Genomic DNA, 27109 nt, shown 5'->3' on the forward strand with positions numbered 1-27109 from the left:
TTTTTGGACTATATGTTGTTGCATTTTTACTCCACTTTTATCTATTTGTATTCCTAAAAATTCTATCTGATTTTTCATTATTTCTGTTTTTTTTTCACTTAAACTTATTTCTGATTTTTCTATTATATCTGTAAATTATTCTAATAATTTTAAATGTTCTTCTTTAATTTTTGTATATAATAGTATATCATCTATGTATACTATACAATTAGGCAATTGTTTAAAATAGCTATCCATAAAATGTTGATATCTACCTGGTGCATTTTTATATCCAAATGGTAGTACATTCCATTCATAAAATCCTTGTGGTACCGTAAATGAGGTTAATTCCTTAGATTCTTCTTCTAACTTTAAATGGTAAAATCCTGATTTACAATTAAATTTACTAAAGTAATTGTATCCTTGTATTTGTCTTATTTTTAATATCTTATTTGGTATTGGGTAATTATATGTCATAGTTTTTGCATTTAAATTTCTATAATCAATAACCATTCTACTTTTTCCTCTTTTTTGTTCACTATATTTATTTACTATAAATGTTGGATTATTGTGTTTGCTATTACTTTTTTGTATATATTGTTTTTCTAATAATTCATCTATATGCATTTTAAATTCTTTTAAATCGTCAAAATTATATGTTAATGGTTTTTGAGTTGTTATGCTATTATTATCTATTAATTCAATTTTTATTTTAGTTTTATATTTTTCTCATCCTTTTAATCGATCTTTACTATATAATTGTTCTAATTTTTTCTTAATTATTTCTATCTTATTTATTAAAAATATAGTTATTTCTTTTTTATTTATTAAAAATACAACCAGTTCTATTGTATCTTCAGTATTTTTTATATTTTCTAATTTTTGTGTAATTTTTTCACTTCCTTCTATCCAATCAGTTTTCTTTCTTATTTTATTAATAACTCTTTTTGCTCTTACTTTCTATTTACATGGTGTTGTAAACCACCAATCCGTTCTAGTTATTATATGTGGGTATAATTTATCTAAAAATGACATTCCTAAAAGTATATCTTTTGATGTTAGCTCATAATTATAGATTTCTTCTATTGTTAATATTTATCTCATACTTGTGTTTTTACATTCTTAGCTTTATAAGTAATTAAGCTTCCTTCGTTATTAAATTCTTTAACTATTATTGGTGTTTTTAGTTTATCCCATTTACTTTCTGGTAAACAATTATATCTACATAAATTAGCTTCTGCTCCTGTATCTATCATAGACGTATAATATCTACTGTAATATCCTTCTACTACTATCTTCATTAATACATATATTTTCATATCATGTTAAAGCTCTTCTTAAGAATAATTTCTCTCTGTTATATGTTATAGATAATTGTGTATGCTCTATATTATATGGTTTTACTTGTTCTAACCATTTTATTCCTAATATTATGTCTGTTTTTTGGATTTCTTCCTTTATTTCAAATTCTATTTTCATTTTTCTAACTCCTATTGTTAAATCTTTTTTCTGCTATATTTTTAGCGTTTAGTAAGTTTCTTGGTAGATCTGGGCATATATTATTATCAGATTTTATTTCCTCATTTTTTACTAGATATTTTGTTATATAATTTTCTTTTTGTCCCGTAATTAAGAGTATTAAATATTCTTTTTCATTTATTATTCCTGTTATGTAATATTGGTTAAGTTAACTATTGAACTCGTTTCATAATTTGTTCTTTTTGATGAACTTGATGATTCTGTTTTTTCATAAGCTATTCTTTTTGAAAAATAATTGATAATAATGATTACAATTATAGGACATAGATACAGAAGAAGATTTACAAATAATAAATGATAGAATAAGTAGAACAAAAAGCTATTCTTTTTCATTTCTTGATTTGATAGGTTTTGGTTTTGATATTTAACTTTCTTTTTAAGCAAATTGAAATTTCCTTTCTTCGGATTTAATCACACTTTTGCTTATTTATCAATATGTTTCTCTTTGAAAATTCTCTATTTCAGTACCATAACTGCTACAGATTGAAACAAAAATAAGAGTAACAAGGGAATTGCCTTAAATCTTAATGCAATCAATGTGTTTGATGTAATTTTCAGTGAAAGAAAGATGGCACCATCAAGTTTGTTAACCTATTATCTGCATTCACTTTAACTCTTTACATAGTATTACTTAACTTCTATTAAGGATTATATCTTTGTGCTCTTTGACAGATGTTTGCATTCATACAGGGAGAAGAAGTATGAAATAGATAGGAGTTTTTGGAGTAGAAGAACAAACACTGCTGCTAATCTAGAATGAAAATAATGCAATCCATGATTGATTCAAAAAATAAAAGAACATGGAAGAAAGACATTCAAATAAGGCATTTGTTATCAAGGTGATGCAGACCTGATTTTAGAACATTAACCAAGTACAAACTCATATCAAATATCTATTGTGGATTTTTATTTAACTTATATTTAGTTTACAGTCTGTAAATATATTTATGTACCCCTATCAGTATGGCATGAGGTAGTGATTATATGTGTGTAAAATAGCTTTCTTAAGAATGTTAATTCTCAAGTCATTTTTCCTATCTGGTTGAACATATAATAAATGGAATGCAAGTATGTTGATGATCACAAATATTTAGAGACAATATTCAGATGTTATAGGAGTATGCATTGCAAAATATGATTTGAATGGAGATAATTTTTAAAATTTTGATGCCATTTCAGGATTTGATCTAGAAAGTATTTCAAAATATAATTAAAAAAAATAATTTCAACAAGTGTTAAATATGATATAGAACATACAAAATCTACGAAGCTGTCAACAAATAACAGAATTTTAGAGGTGATCATATAATATAAGATCTATAAAGAATGTCAAAAATTTATGAACTTTTTCAATTGTTCTTTGCATTCCAATCTCTTAATTATTTGCTAATTCTTCCTAATATTTATGTTAAGAATAACACTGTGATACTCTAATGAGAAGCATAGACTTAAATTCCTTTTATCAAGACTAACTCTAATCATGATTTTGACTCTATCATGATACCTCTTTCGGTGACAATCTTATATTTCTATTTTACTGTTATATAGAAGTGTGAAAGAATGATTAAGGGTAATTTAGTGATTTTACGCTAACATAACTACTCTAACGAAACTAATCTATGCTAATCTAATTTTCTTTTTAGCATTCCAAATGAACAACAGATGCAACATCTCTTCGATTTCATACCACGTTTTTAGTTCTCTTTGTGTTCTCAAGCTATCACCATATTAGGTATTCTTTTCTTACACTTTTTGCTCAAATCTTCTTCAACCTCTCTTAATAATTTTTAATTTGATGGTTGATGTTATAGTTATTATACTTACTAAACTTCTTTCTTTCTTTTTATAAAGTAACTTTTGCTCATCTTTCTTCCAGATCTCTTTTAGCTTCTCAAATAACGGTTGAAATTGATGATAATGTCATATTTCAATTCTAAATTTTTTATGAGTAGATAATTCTGTTGGTCAACAATAGTTCTCTGGACAATTTTCCTTTGCTAATCACAACTCCCTTCCTATTTTGATGTTCAATCCATCTCTTCAGGTGAGTTTTTAAAATTTATTCTTCTGCTTATCAGGGTCATACTTACGACTCTCGTGCTAAGAATTTTTTAATACCTTTCAGTTCTCTTGAATCAATTAAAAGCTAAATTTCTCTTGAATGAATACATATTTATATAGCAGTTAACATCTATAACAGATAAAATATTGAATACATTGTCGTGTTTCTTGAACTTGGGATACATATTTCAGCAGTAGATGCCTTTTTTTTTCTATATTCAATCAAAAAAAGAATGTGAATGGTAATATTTTGACTACTTATAGTTCAAATTATAAATAACTAAGCAACAAAGCAATGAATAAACTAAATGCTAGCCTGTTTTTGTTTACTTTGCAGATTATGTGAAACCTACTATAAGATAAACATACATTCTGCTTAATATCAAATGCGTTGTTCAATGATAAGAGAAAATTAATCTATAATATGAAGTTTGAAAGTGAAATTTTGGCATAAAAGCCAATAACTAGCTAATGACTTGTGTACTATGGCTTTTTAGATTCCGAATCTAGCACATATCTACCTCATTGGCTTCTATGAGGAGCGTGAATTTGCGATATATGTCTCTTCAATTTCAAATGAAGTATGTATTATTGTCGGGCTACATTACTATCCTGCTTATCCGTGCAGTGAATTTTCTGAACTTCTAAATATTGAAGCTCATTGATGTCTCTATTGAATGTATTGTTACTAGATACCTGAAGGAGGACAAACCACATGGTTCAGCTGGAGGCTTTTACAACTTTAGGTATCTTCCTATGGAAGACAACTCGGTTGGGATCTTCCCTCTTTTTTATTATATATATATTCTTGTGATGATCATGTCTAAATTGCTTGGACTAACTAGCTACAAAATTAGTTACTGGGAGCATAAGAATTGATCAAATATGGTCTAAAATATCTGAAAATACAAGTGGGCCTACTACCTTATCATACTTAACTATCACCATTGATGTGGTTATTTAATATTATCTGGCAGTCACATATTTTTGCTGAACTGCAATGTTTGCCGCAGTTTATCACTGCTGAGATGTTTGGAATTTGGCTTTTTTTCCCCTCTTTATACTTTATTCACACTTTTTTACCTTCACTCATATCCTCTCATGATCAACTTCTCTGCAATAAAGAGCACTGCAGTGGTTTAGAATTTCTGAATTTTTTCCAAATTTTTCCTTTTGTTTGCTCCAAACTTACAGAGGCTCATAGAAGATATGGTGAAATGGGAACCATTCTTGTCAGCAAGGTAGATAAAAGTACCCTCTAACTACTTATCTAGGACACATGGTATTGGTTATTTTACAACTTATTAACCTCTATTATTGCGATTACTGCCTGTTGAAAGTCTAATTTGAGTTTTCATATGTAGGTATCAGCTGAGACAACCAATGAATTTAGAGAATTGGTCACTGACCATGTCACCAATGAACTGTTGCATTACATAAAAAAATTTGAAACTTTTGTACTTCCATATCTAACATTGACTTACTCTTGGGTTTTACTAGCATAAACTAATGCTCATGGATTCTTGCCTAAATATAACTGGAATATAGGTAACTGACAACGTCAACTGTGGTGTGTGTGTATTTACACCGGATATCTTCAATGCTATTCAAGGAGTATCCACTCGGAGGAAAGATAGAGGTTGGTCTATGCATCATAACTACAGGTTCCTTTGATTATGTGTCCTTGTGTTTGAAGAATTGAGACTTTTGGTCCATCGCTTCGTTTGATCTCATCGTTCTAATGTCATTTTATAATGCCCCGAATTTGGTACCCAAAATGCTATACGGTGCTCATGACTCCGAAGGACCACAAGCTAACGCATGACTAATATCTGTAACTGACCACTGAATAGTATACTATAAATATGTGGAATATAAGCCGTAAGGCCATAAGGTTCAAAACTGAACTAACACTGAATATAAAACAATGTCTGTAATAGCGTATAACAATACCCAAAACTGAAATAAACTGGCTGAAACGTGTTGTAGTTTGAAAGCCTCTAAAACTGACTGAAAACTGTGGAGTTGATGGGACATGTTCCCAACTAACTCCAAACTACTGAAATAATAAAGTAATAAAATAATCATGCTATCATCAAATGATGAGGACTCACTGCTAGTCTGGCTGTTGAATGTCTGATCTACTAAGGATGCCCAGGAGCTCGTGCTTCTAAACCTATGGTATAAAACACCATAGCACAAATGCGTTAGTACGTCTGAATGTACTAGTACGTAAAGTGAGGTAGGCTAAATTCATGGGGTTCGTATACATGAATAATACTAACTGATTGAATAACATGAACGTGAGAATACATGCGTAAATATATAACTATTATTGAGATCATGATAACACTGACTAATAAGTTTTGATAACTTGGATTTACTGATATCTGAGTTACTAATACTGGGATATTAAATAATTGAGAGTATTGAGTAACTGCTTCAAACAATCTTAAATTCATAGAACTATTTGAGTTCTATACTAGAATAGATGACTGTATCTGACAGTCTAGATTCTGAAGAACTATCTGAGTTCTTTATTGAGCTAAGTGACTATATCTGACAGTCTTGAAATCTGTAGAACTAAACTGAGTTCTATTACTGAGACTGGATCTGAAACTGATACTGTGGGAGGTAATCATCTAACCGACATGCCCTGAATCTAAACTAGTGGGGTCCAACCTGTAACCCCAGCTGGAAGGGTGTCAGTAACATGTCACGGGTAAAGACAACTTATGAGTAAACCCTTTTGCTGACAGGGAGCTCTTCCGTCAATCCTTTTAGTAGGAAAACTCAAATGAGATATATAGTCCCTAGACTCGTAGGGGTACATCTAAACCTACGCTAGCTACATAGTTCTAGAATACAGGGATTGCTTTTAAGGATCACACCCTCTACAGACTGACAGGTGAGCCCTCATTCTTAGGTTTACTCGGTGCTGAATCCTACTCCCAACTGAATAGACACTGACTGATTTTACTGAACTGAACTGGAATAAGTTTACTGAGTTTTGTTGACTGACGAAATACTACTAAGATCTGATAACTGACTGGGATTACTGAGATTACTAAGATTACTGAGTAGGACTAGACTGATATTGAATTTACTGAGTTTTCTTGAGTCATGTGACTAACTGAATTCTACTGATCATGGCTTAACTGAGAGTATTATGAAAACTGACACTGGCTCTAGGCACACAACTAAATTTTCAGGTATTGAATACCCACAGGACTCGATAGCATGAAACTGACAAGGCATGACACTTCTTGACACATAACCATAGTCAACAATTCATAGTACAATCATTTGAAATTTTCACGAAGTATTTGACATTCATAATCTTGTACATGGATAGGAATGAATTCAATCACATTCATAGTTTCACAATTCTAGTCTCATGAGCATTCCACCAAACAACTACAAGGCATAGATTTAACATGGAAGTCATTTTGAACATAAGGGTGAAACATGGATTCATCATTTAGGTTCTATTGAGTCATAAGGCATGATTCTTATTCTTTTAGGCATTTTATCAAACACCTAGGATACATAACTTAGGGCATAGGCATAATCATCAAATTAATACATCATAATTCCACAAAACAATTCAATTGATAGGTTTCAAGCCACATATTAACATAGAGTCATGAAAACGTATTAAAGATTCCAACTTGGGATTCATACACAACATTAACATGATCATAATAAATCTACAACATAAACATCACAATTTATAATTTAAAAATTGGATTCTTGGGCTTCATGGATGAAAGGAATCCTTGAATGAACACTTAACATACCTTAGTTCTTGATTCTACAAAGATTGAAGGTGGAATTCCCTTGAATTTGGATCCCTAATTGAAAACCCAAACTTGTTCTAGAGAGAATTTTTTTGAGAGAAGTAGCTATATTATGGTTGAAATGGGGCTTAATCCCGTGGTTTAGACTTATATCGGGGTGGAAAATTGACCCTTTTTCCCCTCAAAGATGTGGACATTTAATAACTGAAAATTGGGCATCGACACGATTGGCGACGTGGTGCATCGATGGCATTGATGCGATACCCGATGCATCGCGCCATGATCGTGCCAAAACTCAATAGTTTTACTGGTAGGCCCTGCAACAATGTGAACTAACGTAATAGGCAATGCGGCGCACCAAGATATCATTGGTCCACTATTTTGGGACACCAAACATGGTCTAAACAAGTTCTGAAAAATCCAAAACTTGTCCAAAAACTTTTATAGACTTCTCTGATCATGATTTAATGAAAGTACGGACCATTAGAGGATATTAAGGTCGTGAAATGATATTGCCAACTTTTGAAGGACAAAACTAAACTAAGTATGGAACCTTAGCTAGAATTTCTAAGTATGGGAACCCTTGACAAGCTTATGGGACTGAATTAAGCTTAAGAATTTTATGGGGTCTTACAATATCTCCCTCTTGAGAACATTCGTCCTCGAATGAGACTGACTGAGATAGGAGAAATGATAAGCTGACATACATACTGAACATGAATGACTGAAACATAAGTACACAACTGACATGACTGATTTACTGGAATTCATACTGAGCATGCATATCTGATGCATAATTTTATAATCGAACTGATTCATGAATGCATGACTGGGATTTCTAATAAACTGAGTTTCCCACAATGAGAATGCATATCTGATGCATGAATTCATGACTGATCTGTTGCATGAACACATGAATGAATATGGAATAGTATTTGATACCAAGTTTATAACTGAAATCTGAATATAAAACTGAATGAGTTCAAGGAAGACTGTTACCTTAAACTGAAAATGCTGATAACTGAGTCTGGAACATGATGCATGAACTGAATATCTTGATCTAAACTAAAAACCTTGAATACATGGCTTACGGCTGAGTTCGGAGTTTAAGGGTCAACTTATGAGCACCCCTTCCTCCAAACTGAATTCATTAAGAGAAAAGAGAATGGCATGTTTAAGTCATGAAAGTTCAGAGGATTATAGTGTATCTCCCCCATGGAACACTATGTCTCTTAAAAAATACTGGACTAACTTTGCTGAGATATTGAGGAAGACTGAGGCGATGCACAAAGCACCTATGGATTGAATCGTGACTGACTACCTGGGATCTGAAACTAAGGCATGATACATGAACTAAGCTGAGCACGAAACTACCTGGTTGGTCAATCTTAGAATGATCACATTCATGAGTCTTCGGATAGTGCAACTAGATGGAAAGATGGGGAAACCACACCATTCAAACTTGTCCGTTTGACTGCTAAACTGAATTACTGGCTTTGGGGACTAACTCATGCTGAAAACTTATACTCAATTGGAGCATTTCTATGACACTCTTTCTATAGAGTTTTAGTGGTTGTAGGGCACAAGTAAATCTTAGCGTCGGCTGTATAAGACAGTTGAGTAAGAAAATCATAACCTGACTAAGATTCGATAGAATGAGTCGAGGCCTAAGAACATCATCTAAGATGAAGTAAATAAGCCTCACCCATGCAACTGAGATTATTTAAAAGATATATGTGTGTGATGAGCACGAATGCATAAATATACTAACTTATCTGAATAATTGAATAACTGATAGTTGAATACTGGTCATGAAAACTGAACTGTACTTAGTTTGAATGGCTGGACTGATACTATAGAGTATTATGCATAGAAGGTAATGACTGACTGGGTAACATGAGATAACTAAGCATGGATTATGTAAACTATATTATTCAAAAATGTAAGACCATGCGTATAACATGGTTCTAAAATATTATGTAAACTGAGGTATTGAATTACTAATGTTTAAGTAACTGATGGCTATATACTATGGTTGGGTAATTCTAAAATTGAATTGAGTTTCTATTTTGACTACTGGATTGAGACTGGGACTGGGATTGGGATTGTAGTTATGACAGTAATTGAGACTGTAGCCGTAACTAAGAATGTAGTTGGGACTGTACGCTTGTTTCTGATAACTGAGGTTTAGACTGGTACTAAAGTATTGAATTCTAATGACTAAGTAACTGCTAACTGAAAGCCATGGTCCTGTAGGACTATCTAAGTCCTTTACTGAATATTGATTACTGAACTGACACTGTAACTAAGGATTGAGGGATGAAACATTAACACCATGGATTCATCAAGGGATCTAAACTGAGGGTATATGTGACATAATCTGAGTTTGGCTGATCACTTGGAGTGGAGCATGAGTCATGTGGGCCGAACATAGTGTAAAACATGACATGAGTGCATGAGTCATGAGCTGCATGACCTAAGTCTTGAATTTTTGTGTTCAGGGAACATGATTCATAATACTGAGTGAACTTGGACTCCTCATAAGAGGAACTTGAAATGCGCATGATCCTAAGGGAAGTGCGTGAATATAAGTTGTGTTCATGGAACTGAAACGTAAAGCATGCATAAGTATCATGATGGTTGAAGTACAAAACTTTACACTGAGGTAGGAATGGGTCGGGAATCATTTTCCCTTACTGAATTTTCTACACATACTGGTATTACTACCAAAATCCTGAAGGCTTGACTTTCTGAGACATCATAACTGGACAGTTCTTGTATACCTGTCGGGCTGTGTTACACTGACTCACTAGGGTGGATACTGGAAAAAGTCCTGTTAACATTTGGTTTGACCTTAAAGTTACAAAAGAAAAAGAAGCTCCTGAATTTGAAGAAGTGTGAAGCTATAAATAAGGGATCTATAATATACCAGTGGCTGCATTAGGAGAAGTTTCCTGATCCTGGCTGGGCTGAAGTGCATAGAGTCTATTTAGGCGTTGCCTACTGATAGCACTGGAATTGGCACCCTGCTGATTTGGAAGACCGAACTGAGTTGAAGGACAACCCTGTTGACTTTATAGACCAGGTTTAGGACAGTCTTGGACCTTGTGACCTAGCTCACCACTTCTGAAACACATATCATTGCCGGCTCTACACATACCTTTATGATACTTACCACGTTGAGCATGGACCATAAGCCTAGACATGTCCATCTCCTTAATCAACATCCCAATCCTGCACTCCTTAACCATTCTACCTGATACCCCAGACATAAACTTACTTATTTTGGATGTATTGTCTGCTACTACATGGCGAGCGTACCTGGCTAGCTGAGTGAACTTGAGGGAGTACTCTTTCATACTCATGCTACCTTGTATGAGATTAATGAACTCTAACACTTTGGCCTCTTTCTACTCTAGGGGAAAGAATCTATCTAAGAAAGCCAAATCAAACTCTTCCGATTTGATGGGCTCTACATCTGCACCCCTATTTACCTTTCATTGCTTAAACCATGTATGGGCTACATTTTGTAGCTGATAGGAGGCTAACTCTGCACTCTTATTGGAAGTCACTCCCATGATACCTTTGACTTTCTGAACTTGATCGAGGAACTCCCGTGGATCCTCTTCAGACTTAGAACCTGAGAATAGAGGAGAATTTATTTGGGTGAAGTCTCGAATCCTGGCTGCAGCAGCATTGTCCACTGGGTTGGCTAGAACATCAACTGGTCATTCATTCTGAGTTATGATTAAATTGGCTAGAGTAGTGAATGCAGTCCTGAATTTTGCATAAGAGACATATTCGCCTAGATAGTTAGGCTGATCGAGCTGAAGGGCTGGCTGATCTCCCGTTCCTCTTTCCTGAGTCCTCTTTAGAGGCATGTTCTGTAAACGAAAGAGAAAAAAGGATTAAACTGAGATTTTTACTGAAGCTCATGCTCATTCGCACGACATGAATACTAAAATAAAGGAAACTGTTCCTAAAACATCTCATAGCCTCATGTACATAAGTGTGGTGCATAACACATTCATGTATAAGACTCTACTAGATACGGCTTTTCAGACTTCCTAGGACACTATTGAACCTTAGGTTCTGATACCAAGTTTGCAACACCCCGAATCAGGTACCCAGAATGCTACATGGTGCTTATGACCCCAAAGGACCACAAGCTAACCCATGACTAATATATATAATTGAGCATTGAATAGTATACTATAAATATATAGAATATAAGTTGTAAGTCCATAAGGCTCAAAATTAAACTAACACTAAATATAAAACAATGTCTATAATGGGGTATAAAAATACCCAAAACTGAAATAAACTGTCTGAAACATGTTGTAGTCTGAAAGCCTCTAAAACTGACTGAAAACTATTGAGTTGATAGGACATGTTCCCAACTAACTCCGAACTACTGAAATAATAAACTAATAAAATAATTATACTATCCTTGAATGATGAGGACTCACTGTTACTCTGGCTGCTGAACGTCTTATCTACTAAGGATGCTCGAGAGCTCGTGCTTCTAAACCTATAGTATAAAACACCATAGCGCAAGTCCGTCAGTACGTCTGAATGTACTGGTACGCAAAGTGAGGTAGGTTGAATGCACAGGGTTCATATGCATGAATAATACTAACTGACTGAATAACATAAACGTGAGAATACATGCATGAATACGTAACTGTAAATGAGATCATGATAACACTGACTAATGAGTTTTGATAACTTGGATTTACTGATATCTGAGTTACTAATATTGGGATACTGAATAGCTGAGTCTATTGAGTGACTATTATGGATAGTCAAGAATTTGTAGAACTATCTGAGTTCTATAATGGAATAGATGACTGTATATGACAGTCTAGATTCTGAACTATCTGAGTTCTTTACTGAGCTAAGTGACTGTATCTGACAGTCCTAAAATCTATAGAACTGAAATGAGTTCTACTACTGAGACTGGATCTGAAACTAAAACTGTGGGAGGTAATCATCTAACCGACATGCCCCAAATCTAAACTGGTGAAGTCCAACGTATAACCCCCTGGAAGGGTGTCAGTACCGTACCATAGATAAAGACAAGCTATTAGCAAACCCTTTTGCTATCAGGGAGCTCTTCCGTCAACCCTCCGAGTAGGAAAACTCAAATGAGATGTATATTCCCTAGAATCGTAGGGGTATATATAAACCTATGCTGGCTACATAGTTTCGGAATGCAGGGATTGCTTCTAAGGATCACACCCTCTACTGACTAACAGGTGAGCCCTCATTCTTGTGTTCACTCGGTGCTGAATCCTACTCCCAACTGAATAAACACTGAACTGAACTTGACTGAGTTTATCGAGTTTTGTTGACTGATGGAATACTACTAAGATCTGATAACTGACTGGGATTACTAAGATTACTGAGATTACTGAGTAGGACTAGACTGATGCTGAATTTACTGAGTTTTTTGAGTCATGTGACTGACTGAATTCTACTAATCATGGATTGATTTAGAGTATCGTGTAAACTGACACTGGCTCTAGGTACACAGCTAAATTTTCGATTATTAAATACCCCATGACTCGATAGGATAAAACTGACAAGGCATGACACTTTTTAACACATAACCATAGTCAACAATTCATAGTACAATCATTAGAAATTTTCATAAAATGGAGGCTTGCTTCGGGAATTTTCATGAAGAAGAGAAATGGGTGAGTAGGGAGGAGTACACGATAGCTAAAAAGGAGGCTAAGTTATCTGTTATGGCTGCTAAAATAGTAGCTTTTGAGAGTTTATACAAGAGGTTAGAGGAGAAAGACGGGGAGAAGAGGTTGTTTAGGCTTGCCAAGGTTAGGGAGTGGAAGGGTCGTGATATGGATTAGGTGGAGTGCATTAAGGGGAGGATGACAGAGTTTTAGTTGAAGATGCCCTCATTAAGAAAAGATGGCAGTCGTATTTCCATAGGCTCTTAAATGATGAGGGGCACAGAGGGGTTGTGTTAAGAGAGTTGGAGTATTTTGGGGAGTGTCGCGATTTTTTTTTATCGGCGATTTAGGGTAGAGGAGGCCAGTGAGGCTATTCACAAGATACGAAGGGGTAGGACGATGGGGCCCGACGAGATTCAGGTGGATTTTTGGAAGTTCTTTGGCGGGTCAGGGTTGAGGTGGTTGGCCAACTTGTTTAACAATATTTTCAAGTCAGCAAAGATGCCTGAGGCGTGGAGATGGACCATGATGATTCCTCTATATAATAACAAGGGTGACATTCAGAGTTACAACAACTACCAAGGTATTAAGTTGTTGAGTCACACGATGAAGATTGGAGCAGAGGTTGAGGAAGATTATGTTAATTTCGGAGAACAAATTTGGTTTTATGCCTAGTCGCTCCACGACTGAGGCAATTCACCTTGTACGGAGACTGGTAGAGCAGTATAGAGAGAGAAAAAGGGATCTTCACGTGGTGTTTATAGACCTGGAAAAGGCGTATGACAAGGTTCCTAGGGAGGTTCTTTGGAGATGCCTGGAGGTGAGGTGGTTTTGGTGGCGTACATCAGAGCGATTAAGGACATGTATGAGGGGGCGAAGACTTAGGAAAGGACAGTGGGATAGTGGGAGGAGATTCTATGCATTTTCTAGTCTTAACAGGGTTGCACCAGGGATCAACTCTTAGTCTATTTTTATTCGCTTTGGTGATGGATGTGATGACGCGGAATATACAAGGCGAGGTACCTTGGTGTACTCTTTTCGTGGATGATATAATTTTGATTGATGAATCGCGATAGGGGGTTAATGATAAGCTGGAGATTTGGAGTGAAACCCTTGAGTCTAAAGGTTTTCGGTTGAGTAGGACCAAGACGGAGTACTTGGAGTGCAAGTTTAATGACTCAAGACATGAGGAGGAGGTGGTAAGAAATTGGATTCTCAGGTGGTTTGCAAGAGGGATAGTTTTAAGTATCTTGGGTCTACAATTCAGGGGAATAGAGATATAAATGAGGATGTCTCTCACCGTATTGGGGCAGGTTGGATGAAATGGAGGTTTGCTTTGAGAATTTTATGTGATAAGAAGGTGCCCCCAAGCTTAAAGGCAAATTCTACAGAATAGTAGTCTGGGCTGCTATGTTGTATAGAGCGGAGTGTTGGCCGATTAAGAATTCTCATATGCAAAAGTTGAAGGTTGCGGAAATGAGAATGTTGCGTTGGATGTGTGGATTCACAAGGGCGGACAAGGTTAGGAATAAAATTATTTAGGATAAGGTGGGAGTGGTTTCAGTGGAGGATAAAATGTGGGAAGTAAGGTTGAGATGGTTTGGTCATGTGATGAGAAGGGGCACGGATGCCCTAGTTCGTAGGTGTGAGAGGTTGGCCTTGGAAGGTTTCAAGCGGGGTAGGGGTAGACCGAAGAAATACTAGAGAGAAGTGATTAGATATGACATGGAGTAGTTACAACTGACTGAGGACATGACCCTGGATAGGAAGATATAGAGGAAAAACATTCGGATAAAGGGCTAAGGGTGTGGTTGAGTTGTAGTTAGTAGGTAGGGGAATTGTAGTGTCCTTTGTTTGGCAATGTACTTTTTTATGGATGTCGTAGCTATGTTATTTTATCATGTTTTATGCTTTTGATGTTTTTGTATACTGCCTTTTATACTGCCTTTTATCTTGAGCCGGGGGTCTATTGGAAACAACCTCTCTACCTCGTTAGAGGTAGTGGTATGGATTGCGTACACTCTACCCTCCCTAGTCCCCACTATGTGGGAATATACTGGGTTTGTTGTTGTTGTTGATTTGACATTCATAATCTTGTACATGGATAGGAATCCATTCAATCACATTCATAGTTTCACAATTCTAGTCTCATGAGCATTCCACTAAACAACTACAAGGCGTAGATTTAACATGGAACTCATTTTGAACATAAGGGTGAAACATGGATTCATCATTTAGGTTCTATTGAGTCATAAGGCATGATTCTTGTTCTTTTAGGCATTTTATCAAACACTTGGGATGCATAACTTAGGGCATAGGTATAATCATCAAATTAATACATCATAATTCCCCCAAAAAACTCAATTGATAGGTTTTCAAGCCACATACTAACATAGAGTCATGAAAACACCTTAAAGATTCCAACTTGGGATTCATACACAACATCAACATGATCATAATAAATCCACAACATAAACATCATAATTTATAATTTAAAAATTGGATTCTTGGGCTTTATGGATGAAAGGAATCCATGAATGAACACTTGACATACCTTAGTTCTTGATTCTACTAAGATTGACGGTGGAATTCCCTTGAATTTGGATCCCCAATTGAAAAATCCTAATTTGTTCTTGAGAGAATTTTTTTTAGAGAAGTGGCTATATTATGGTTGAAATGGGGCATAATCCCGTGTTTTAGACTTGTATAGGGGTGGAAAATTGACTCTTTTACCCCTCAAAGATATGGACATTTAATAACCAAAAAGTGGGCGTCGACGCGATTGGCGATGCAGCGCGTTGATGGCATCGATGCGATACTCGATGTGTCACGCCATGATCGCGCCAAGCCACAGTAGTTTTACTAGCAGGCCCTACAACAATGTGAACCAACGCGATAGGCGATGAGGCTAAGTATCATCATCCCAATGAAATGAATAACCTCAAAAACAAACTAAATCATTATCCTTCTGAAGATTTAGAAACCGAACAGAAAATCTACTCATTATACATTCTCCTCAACAAGACAATGCCACAAACGTCTGAATAATTTAACTGTGTGGTTGTACACCTCTAGCTTGAATCGTGTTACTTGGTCTTATAGGTAACCTCCTAAAAGAAGCTTCATCTGAAATAATCATATGAATAAATCACCTGCTCTAGGTGATACCTTGGCAAATGTTGGTCAAGTAGGGGGCTGCAGACGGCTATTGCTAAAGCTGAATTATGGGTCTCCCAGTTACAACCTTATTAATATTGAATAAATGAGCGAGGTTTATTATTCTTAAATAGGAGAAGTAAATTTAATCTTTCTACTAAATAATACTTTGAATTGAAAAAAAGAGTTTAAAGGTAATGGTGCACCTAAAAAAAAGGATATCTAGTTCCTTCTTTTTCTTTCCTAGTACAAGCTTATTTGGCAGGAGTCTTCCAACAGTATGGTTGGATCAAGATATTTTGACACCTCTTGCAGGGAAGAAGCAAATATATACCTATAAAGCCATGGATTTCAGGGAACAAATTAGAACACCAAGGTAAGCCAATCACATAAGGTGTTTATCCTCCCAGACTTTCCATTTCAAATGTCAAGATTTGATTTGACGGGTGAGTTTTTTTTGTTTTTTTTTCAGAATGTCTTTGAAATGCTATGGTCTCTACCTGGATCAGTATAGATTCACCTCACTATATCTTTTGGCAAGTAGGGATGGCTTAAAGACTCCACCATCAGCGATGATGTTTTTATCCATCCATCTACTAAAGTTAATCCAACTACAAAGGTAGATATATTCAGATACACCTACAACTAACATTCTGATTATAATATTATTCTATAGATCTCATGGTTAGTTAAGTAAGATTAATGGTTAATTATTTTGCTGCAATGACTTTTACAACAGCATACCTAGTATACTCCCACAAAGTGGGGTTTGGGGAAAATAAGTGTATACAGTTCATATCACTACCTTAGAGGTGAGATAGAGAGTCTGGTTTCTATAGTCTCTCAGCTTAATACTTTACTGCAATGACTTTTATGATATAAGAAATTGATAGGATATTGTTACTCATTTATTGATGACAATATGCATTTGAAACAATTAACACCGTCTATAACGTACACGTGTAGGCTTATAGCAAGTCTATAACTGAGTGGTACATATTTGCCACACATTAGCTCTAGGTCATCTGTTGTAATAAAAATAATTCTTGGTATGAATTGTGTTATTTTTGTTTCAGTTAAAAGCAATGAGATCAAGTCTGATTTCTGCTTGGAATATATGGATCTGAAGAGCTAGCTCCTGAGATATCTCTTGCTTACTTCTATTTTTTTTCCTTAAAAAGTTCCTTTATATTGTTTCGTCTATTAATTTCCAGACACTTCTGACTGCAATTGCCCTAATTTTGTACTCACTTATGTCTTCCTTTCTTTACCTATAGAATTGACTTGTCTATTAAAATGCTAAACAAATTGGTCCAAATATTTTAATTTCTGCTAATGCTCGTATTGGAGCTGGTGCCAAGATCATCAGTTGTATTATCCTTGACAATATTGAAATCCAAGTTCTAACCACTTCATTACATAAGAGTTCATGAGATACTTCTATGACATTTGCTAGAATTTAACAAACGGTTCATTTTCCAGGAAAATGTTGTTGTTATTCATGCAATTGTTGGCTAAAAATCTTCAATCGGAAGATGGTCAAGAGTCCAAGTAAGTGATGGAGGCAACTATTTTCTTTTTTAATACTCTCACCATTCCTTTATTTGCTCCATTTGGGTTGTGCTTATATTTCTAAATACTTGCTCATTTAATCTTTTAAGAGTAGTTTGAACAAACTCTAAACTTATTAATTTAGATGGATTAGTCTATCCTTTTGATAAGTCAAAAAACATATACCTGTGATGTATTTTACTCAAAACATATAAGTTGGTTATAAATTAAATATAAACATATAAGTATATACATCTACCTCCAAGGAAGGTAAGATCTACGTATACGCTACCCTCTCCAAACTCCATTTTCTGTGATCAAACTGGATATATTGTTGTTGTTATTGTATGTATGTATGTACACATTAATTTATAGTTTTTGTGATGTGTTATATGATATTTAATGGTTAGTCATTTTTTGTTTCTATGATAAATAAACTTCTTAAATTTGTAAGAAAAGTTTATGACATTTTGTTTTCATTATTAAACAGTAAACATGTTTGATGTAAAATAACTTCTTGAGTTATCCTAACTTTATGTTTCTCAGTTTGTATAAACTCGCAAGTACAAGAAAGCATGATGAAATAATGTGAATCTTTAAATTTATACCATTTGTCCTCTCGAGGGCTTTATCATGTGAAGACCAAAGAATTTAGTGATGAGAGTATTCTCATATACCTTGACATGACGATGATAATTTGGAAGGATTCACAACAGAACCTAAAGTAAAATGCACGTTAATAAGAATGATTATCATCATTAACTGGAAAAGTTCTCTTCTCCATTTACCTAACTTACGAATTTCAGAAGAATGCCTGATGAATTAGTTAGATTTATATGTACAACAAGCTGTTTTGAGAAGTCAACTACATTGTAACCACTATCTTAGTGCTACTATGAAATATTGTAGAATTTATAAATACAGATGTACCAATGTAAATAAGTAGCAATCACTATGATATATGAATATCATGTGAGCATTCAGTATGATATTTTGATGGTTGTATAAAACATACATTTGAGATTTTATGATATGTCCGTGATAGTGATATTATTGTATATTGAAATATATTTATTTAATATATATATATATATATATATATATATATATATTTGGAGGATGATCAAGGGCAAAATTGTCATTTCATAAATACCCTAGAATATTTGTTTCTATTATATAGTCTTAAAAGTTGGTCATAAATTTTAAAATGACAAAATAGCCAAACATTTTTTTTCAAAATACCAAGTGTGTCCTAATGATGTGACATTTAAGGTGGACCTCACTTTTTTCAAGCATAAGTTTACAAAAAATATGTTTTGTATATTAATAGTTAATCTATTTTAATGAGATATTATCTAAATTTCAGTTCTTTTTAGGATGTGAAATTTTCACTTTTATTTTAGTAGAATAGAAATATCTAGAAAAAATGTAATTAACTATGTTATATCGTATACTTATAAAACTTTCATAAAAGAATATAAAATTAAATTCTAAACACAAACGTACAAAATATTCATATGATTTTGAGATCAACTTTGTTCACAAATCAGGTAACTTGATTTTTTAGACCGATTTGAATAAATTTAGATAATATAATTTAGATGAATAAAAATTAAATTTGATTTACAAATTCAATTCTAGAATATTACAATACATTGATTTGGACATACTTGAATGTGTTTACAATCCGAACAAACTTAAAACGGTGAAATATATATTATGTGATGATAATATTTTTTTTTGGTTATCAATTATATATCCTATGTCTCAATTCAAATAATATATTTTTCTTTTTAATCAGTTCTAAAAGAGAATTGACAAACATTATTAATATTTTAGTCATGATGGATTTTATTTATTTGTCAAAAAGTCCACAAAGGTATACTTTTCTATTTAATGATTATTATTTCAAAGATAATTTGAAACATTGCGAAGTATTTTCATATATCTTAAATTTGATGTCTAATCAAAATGTTATAAATTGAAATAAGGGGAGACATAGTTTATAGGAGAATGTGCAAATACTCACATATGTTTCATAAAAGATAAAAATGTGAAATTAATTTTGGCCACACATTTAATTGCATAAAGTAACTATTACTATATTATAGTAAGATAATAATAAAAAAAGCTCATAAATATTGAATAGGTGGTTTATATTATTTATTTTTATTTATTATTTATTATTATATTTATTGAGTGAGTTGGAGGATGACCAGGGGTATATTTATAATTTCACGTCTAAATGGTACAATCATTAGTTAATATATCAACAAAGAACTCCATTAGCTATTTCTTTTTTCTAGACTATGTGTCTATATTTTCTAAGTGAATTCATTATGTGTGTAACAACATTTCACCTATAAGACAATTTATTCAATCATTTTATTTACGAAGTAATATTTTAAATAAATTTAAATTTATAATTTGAATTTTCTTTCACGAAATATTAGATTGTTTGTATAGAACTAAAATTATTTTTTTATTTCAATGTGGAAAATGTTAAAAAAAATTTCTTCATATATTTATTTTCTTATATTTTAAGTGAAAATTTTGACTTTGCCAAAATTTTTAATATTCTAACCTTTTGATATTTTAGTTTTTTTCCCAAAAAAATCTATCAAACATGAGCTTGGTGGTTAAAATTTAAAGTTGTTAAACTATTTAAAAATATTTTTTTTGTTCATTAGCAAATAATTTAACAAAAAATATTATTAAATCAATCTATAAATGTTTTACTAGAAATAAAAAAGAATTACATATTTAATATTCATATAAGGCTTCGAACGTACAACTTTTGTATTCACTTATGGATTCTAGGTGTAATCACAATTGGTGTGCATGTCAACTCGCAAAACAGATATTTAAAATATAATTTTTTTAAAAAAAAATTGAAGTACATTATATGGTCAGTGTAAAAACTTTTATTATGTTATATTAATATATTTACAGGTAAGATTTCATAAAAATTGAGATTTGTAATCTTAAAAATAAGATATATAATACTCCATTCATTTCTTTTTATTTGCTCCATTTTGATTGTGTTGATATTCCTAAATATTTGCTTCTTTAATCTTTCAAGAATAATTTGAACAAAATTTTCCTATTATGTCTTTGTTCAATAAATGTAATCATTATTGATTTGAAAAAAGGCATAAAATTTAATTATGGTATATTAGTGAAATTACTATTAAATTTATAGGAGTTAAAAATTAAGGTGTGTGTCTAACTCAAATATAGCAAATGAAAAGGAATGACGAGAGTACGATATAACAGATAAATTAAACTGCATGTAAAATAATTTTAAACTAACATTAAATAACATATATTTTTTAATCCCTTTAATAAAAAATTTAACTCCACCAATATTAATTTAATTTGTGCACTATTTTTTTATAGATAATTTTCAACTATCAATGATGTATCTTTAGTAATTTTATATTATTTCATGATGAAAATGTATGTATGATATATTTATGGATAAGAACAATATCTTATCTCCATAATACAAATATGCTTTTACTTTTATTTATATAGTATATTAGGTAAAAAGATCATATTTGAAGAAAATATTGCTCGTAAGATTTTATAAAAAAGTGTTAATATATTGACACTTATAGTTTTAGTTTATCCTCTTGTATATTTCAAATAGAATTGAAAATTAGGACATTGAAATTAGTTACTTAATTCAAGAAAATGTGTTTGACCTGATGTTAAACTAAGCATTAAAGCATATTATATTTTAATTTTAATTAAGGCAATTTAAATAAGTATTAAGCTATTATTTTGATTTTATAAAAGTAAACAAATAGTTTTCAAAGTGTTATCTCTAATATCATTTTTATCATGTTTATTTAAAAATATTAATTTAATTTTTATAAACTAATTAAATATCGATAAATACATTTAAAAATGTAATATTGGGCTCGTAAAATGGGCCCATTATTATCTAGTATTATAGAATAGGCGGTGCTAGGACGACCAAAGGGTTGAACAATAAATATGAACATTATTGAGGGCAAAATAGTAATTATGTCTAGTTGATATTTACCTAACTTTTTTTCTGCAAAACATTCTAGAAACATCTATCTCTAAACGGAATAATCTTGAATCATCCTTCAACTTTCAAGAATACACAAGAACAATCTCTTCCACCAACGGAGTTGGCGGCAACACAACCACAACAAAAAACAATAGTACAATGAAGAGATTAATTTTTAATAGGATAATGCGAGGCTTCCTTACAGTCGACGTCTCCACCATTTGGACTCACAAGGACAATTCAATATTGCAGCCCATCCTTTATTGGCTCAATGCATGAAGTAAGTAGTCTAATTCGTTGGTTATGGTGTGTTATTTGCTATTTCTAACGCACTAAATCCAGGTCTAGAAATATTAAAACTCTCTTATTTCTTTTCCCTCTTTTTTCTATACAATTCTTTTTGCTTTACAATATTTTGCATATTTAGTTTTTTAGATCTTAAATTTTGATACTATATAGAAATTTAGTTGGTGGTTAAGTGTTGCATAAATATCTTAACCTATTCTTGTTGTCTTAAGTTTGATGGATGTTTAGAACTCTGATTCTGTGGTAGTATTATCCTATTCACGTAGTCTTTGACTTTTATTTGTTGTCATGTATTATTTATTATGTTTAGAAAGTCGCACCTTGTTGTTTATGTAACTGTTCTGCCTTATCTTCATACGTTAGAGATGAGGTCTGCATACACTCTACCCACCCTAAGTTCTTTCATTTACTGAAAATAGGCTAGGGAGTTAGGTCTTTATTTTTTTTCTCTAATATAACAGTTGAATAATACAACAAAAGTCTTATCATTCTTCCGTTATTCAGTAAGGTTTTTAACGTAACAATATGTAGCTTCCCAATCATACACAACACTAATAAGATCCAAATGTACAACACAGTTTTCTGACTTAAAAGGGTAGAGACCTCTGAACCTAATTGGCCTCAAGCATACATCACCAGCTTTAGAAACAAGGGTAAGTTAAATTTAGTTGTAAGACAGTATCATGACACATTTCGAACCAAAGTTAAAACATGTTTTCATTCTCCTATTCTACATCAGATGCACATCATAAGTTAAAATTTTTTCCATTCTCCTATTCTACATCAGATGTACAAACATTTCCCTTTCTTACTCAATATGTTCCGCTTTACTTTCCTATTAGTTTTCATGTTTTCCTTCACTACTATTTTTTTCTTTTATTTTTCTTCATTTTCATTACTACTTTGATTTGCTTCACTTGAACCGAGGGTCTTCCGAAAACAACCACTCTAGGTCCTACAATCTTTCACATTAAGACCCCCTCAACAATTAGGAAGACAAATATTTTCCCAAGCTACCAATGAAGTCTTTTTATTCCTATTAGTGCATCCCACAGATATTCCCTACAGCTTATCTTAATTTCCTTCGATATGCTTTAGGGTAAGACAAAGAAAGTAACCCAAAAGCTGTGAATGTCAAAGAGAACTACATTAACTATCTGCAGCCTATTTGCATAGGAGAGCTGCCTCGCATCTGTAGGCCTAATCCTACTTGTGATCTTTTCTACTAGCTGACTGCACTTTATTTTGGTCTATATCTACAAGATCCATTAGTTTTGCTTTCTTAAATTTCATGTTAAGTCAAATCTAAACAAATAAATTGATATATATAAAGTACTAAACAAACTTAAAGAGATATTTACCTGAACAAATGTAAGACCTTATAAGATTCTAGCTCAATTCAGCTCACTATCTCATGTTATAAAGACTTAGAAATTTTACTATGTGTTAGGACTTAGTCATTTCTAAAGCCCCTAAATTTTGATGATTTTATTTTCCACCTTTCCAACATCAGAAAGTTAATTTTTAAGTTGATTTATGATCGGGGTTGTCGATGGAACATCTTGGGTGAGTTTCAGAATTTTCAAACGAGCGTAAGGGTGTGTAAGGATCACCAAAATAGTAGCATCACCGTAATAGGCCCACGGTATGGGGCTTGGAATGTTGTTGGGGGGTGCCCATGGCAAAGCCCGCGATGCTTAGACCGCCTCACCAGAGCCCACGGCGCCCGGCTCATCGCCCGCCTCTATTTTTTCAGCTTTTGATTCCATTTTTTCAAGGGTAATTGGGTATTTTCCCTTCACCCAATTAGTCCATAACATGTGATTAAGGGTCACAAAAGGCATTATTGCTCATTCTATCCACAAATTCTCTCAAAATAATACATTTTCTCTCAAGAACAAACCCTATCCCCTTTAAAAAAAAAACAAGGAATTCAAGATCAATTCTTGAAAAAATCATCAAGAACGGTTACAAATTCATCAATTTAGGTCTGTGTGATGTTCATCCATGGGCCCCTTTCACCCATAGAGTCCAAAAATCTATTTTTATGCTTTGAAATCATAAATTTACATGGTTACAATGAATGATCACCATGAAGTTTTGTGAAATTAGATTATATATCATGTTTACCCTGTATTTTTGTTAGAATTAGCCCTTGACACATTTGAATGGTGATTATTCCCAGGTTAAACCTTAACCCATGATTTTAGTATTGTAATTATGCTATTATTACATGTTTTGAACCATTCCCATGCTTAAGTCTATGAATTTCAAGTGTTTGATGAAATGCCTAAATGAATGGGTTTTGAACCATGACTACTTGTCATGTTTTTTGAAGCTCTAGTATGTTCCATTTTTTATTACTATCGAGTTTTGCAGGTTATGAACACCCGTTACTTAGCTGTTTACAGAATGTCAGTAGTTCCATAATAGTTTCATATAAACTATGAGCATTTTCATTCAGTCAATTATCATGATCAGTGTTTAGCTCAGCCTAGTAATCAGTGTCTTTCAGTTGGGAGTAGAATTTAGCACCAAGCGAACCCAGGTACAGGGGTTCACCTACCAGTAGAGGGTTTGATCCTTAGTAGTAGTCCCTGTGTTTCAGAACTACGTAGCCACCGTAGGTTGAGATGTCCACCTGCTAGTTGAAGGTTGACACATATATCATTAGAGCATTTTCCAGTTGAGGGTGACTCTTTGTCCTTTGATACATTAGTTTAGTGGATCCACACAATCATTATTAGTACCCATGGGACGGTACTGACATCCTTCCAACTAGGGTCACAGGTTGGATCCCAATTAGCTCTTATTAGGGCATGTTGGTTTAGATGATAGGTCCCACAGTCAGTCCAATATCCAGTATAGAATTCAGTTTCAGATTTGTTTGACCATAGCATACAGTTATCAATTATTCAGTTATCAGTATTTCAGTATTTTAGTTTACAGACTAATTCAGAATCAGGTTATATGCTTAGTCATGCATTCTCAGATTTTACAGATTTTATGTATTTAAACTCAGTCATCTCATGCTATTCATTCAGTCATTATCTCATGCACTTAAGCCTATTCATTTCAGCCTAACCCTATCTCGCATACCAGCACATTCAAAGTACTGATCGCATATTTTTTTTTGCACTATGATGTCTTATATTATAGGTTCAGGCGCTCAATTTCCTGATCGTGCTTAGATAGATTCATAGATCAGCAGCAGTAGTAGTGGTGAGTCCTCATTTATGGAGGAAATGGTTATTTATTTCAGTTATTTCAGTAGTTTAGCTTTTCATTTTAGTTAGACAGTTGGAGTTAGTTGGGGATTGTCCCATTAACTCTTTCCAGTTAGTTAGAGGCTTTTAGACAATAGACAATTCATCAGTTTATCAGTGTTTTTATTTGACTTTCAGTACGTCTTCAGACTCATGATTCAGTAATGATCTCAGTGTTTAAACTTTTGAAATTATTAAGTTATTTCTACACATATTTATTTTGTTACTATATTATTCAGTTCTTATAGCTGGTGCCAATTAATGGGTTAGCTTGTGGTCCTTCGGGATCATAAATACCATTGTCGCGACTAGGGGGTAGCCTCGGGTCGTGACAAAATATGGTATCAGGGCCTATGGTTTTACGATATCCTAGGGAGACTGAAAGCTGCATTGAATAGAGACTTGGGCATAGGTGTGAAGCGTACCATACTTATGGACAAGAGGCTACAAGACGTTTTAGGAAAAGTGCCTCTCCTTTTATTGTTTATGTCATGCAAAAGAGCATGATCTCTATTTAAACTCTATTTCTGATTCAATCTTTCTTCCGTTTAGAGACATGCTTCCCAGAAAGAACAATGGAAGAAGAAACAAAAATCAATCCTCACCCCTGCCCATTCAAGAAAATCCCCTGAATAGGCATGTTTCTCATGTCGAGTTCAGAGCTGCCTTCAGTACTTTAGTCCACTTATTGGCCGCTCAGAATAATCAGCAAGATGATATTCCAGCCAATTCTATGCTAATACTTCCACATCCAGTACTCAAAATTTTACCCGAATAAGTCTTCCTTTGTTTTTGGTATCCAAGTATGATGAGGATCCGCAAGAGTTTCTTGACATATTTCAGAAGGTGACTAACATTATGGGTATCACGTCTATTGAGAGTGAAGATTTGGCCTCTTACCAGTTGCAGGATATAGCTCACACCAGGTATAATCAGTAGAAGAGGGATTAAGGCACAGATACAAGGCCTGTAGAGTAGGAGGAGTTCACCATAACCTTTTTACACAGATTCTTCCCTTTGGAGTTGAGGAAAGCTAAGGTGTTGGAGTTAATTAATTGAAGCAGGGTAGTATAAGTGTTAAGGAGTATTCACTTAAGTTTACTCAGTTGGCAAGGTATGCTCCTCATGTGGTGGCTTATAACAGGTCTAGAATGAGTAAGTTTGTGTCTGGTGTATCTGATAGTGTGGTCAAGGAGTGTAGAACCACAATGTTGATTAAGGAGATGGACTTGTCTAGGCTTATGGTCCATGTTCAGTAGATCGAGGAGGAGAAGGTTAAGTAGAAAGAAAAAGAGAGCAAGAGGGCTAGGACAGGTAGTTTCAGCTTTGCTCAACCAAGGTCAAAGGGTGGTAACCATCCTCAAATCCATCAGAAATCTTCAGCTCCATCTTCATCATCAGCTAGTACACCAATGCCAAAGTTCACAAATAATAATCGAGATAGGGTGCCAGGATCTAAATCCCAAGGCAGTGTAAATAGTAATCACACTAATCCTCTTTACCAGAAATATGGTAGACATCATTAGGGTATGTGTAGAATCGACAGTGATATGCTTTGGGTGTGGCAAGATAGGACACCGGATTAGGGATTGCCCAAAGAGTGGTCAGCAGGGTCAATCCAGCCATCCCCAGTTTTATCTGGTCGCCCGACTCAGCAGAGTATCGTTTCTAGCGCAACCAGTGGTCAGCGCCAAATAAATTGTATGCACTTCAGTC

The 27109-nt window shown here is 33.6% G+C and overlaps 1 pseudogene; it reads left to right on the top strand.

The window, feature by feature from the left end:
• Positions 1–3541: 3541 nt before the first annotated feature.
• The window catches only part of LOC107849068, a 43479-nt pseudogene continuing 19911 nt past the window's right edge, over positions 3542–27109 (top strand).

The sequence above is a fragment of the Capsicum annuum genome, chromosome 12 (assembly GCF_002878395.1).
Source record: "Capsicum annuum cultivar UCD-10X-F1 chromosome 12, UCD10Xv1.1, whole genome shotgun sequence".
Classification (NCBI taxonomy): domain Eukaryota; kingdom Viridiplantae; phylum Streptophyta; class Magnoliopsida; order Solanales; family Solanaceae; genus Capsicum; species Capsicum annuum.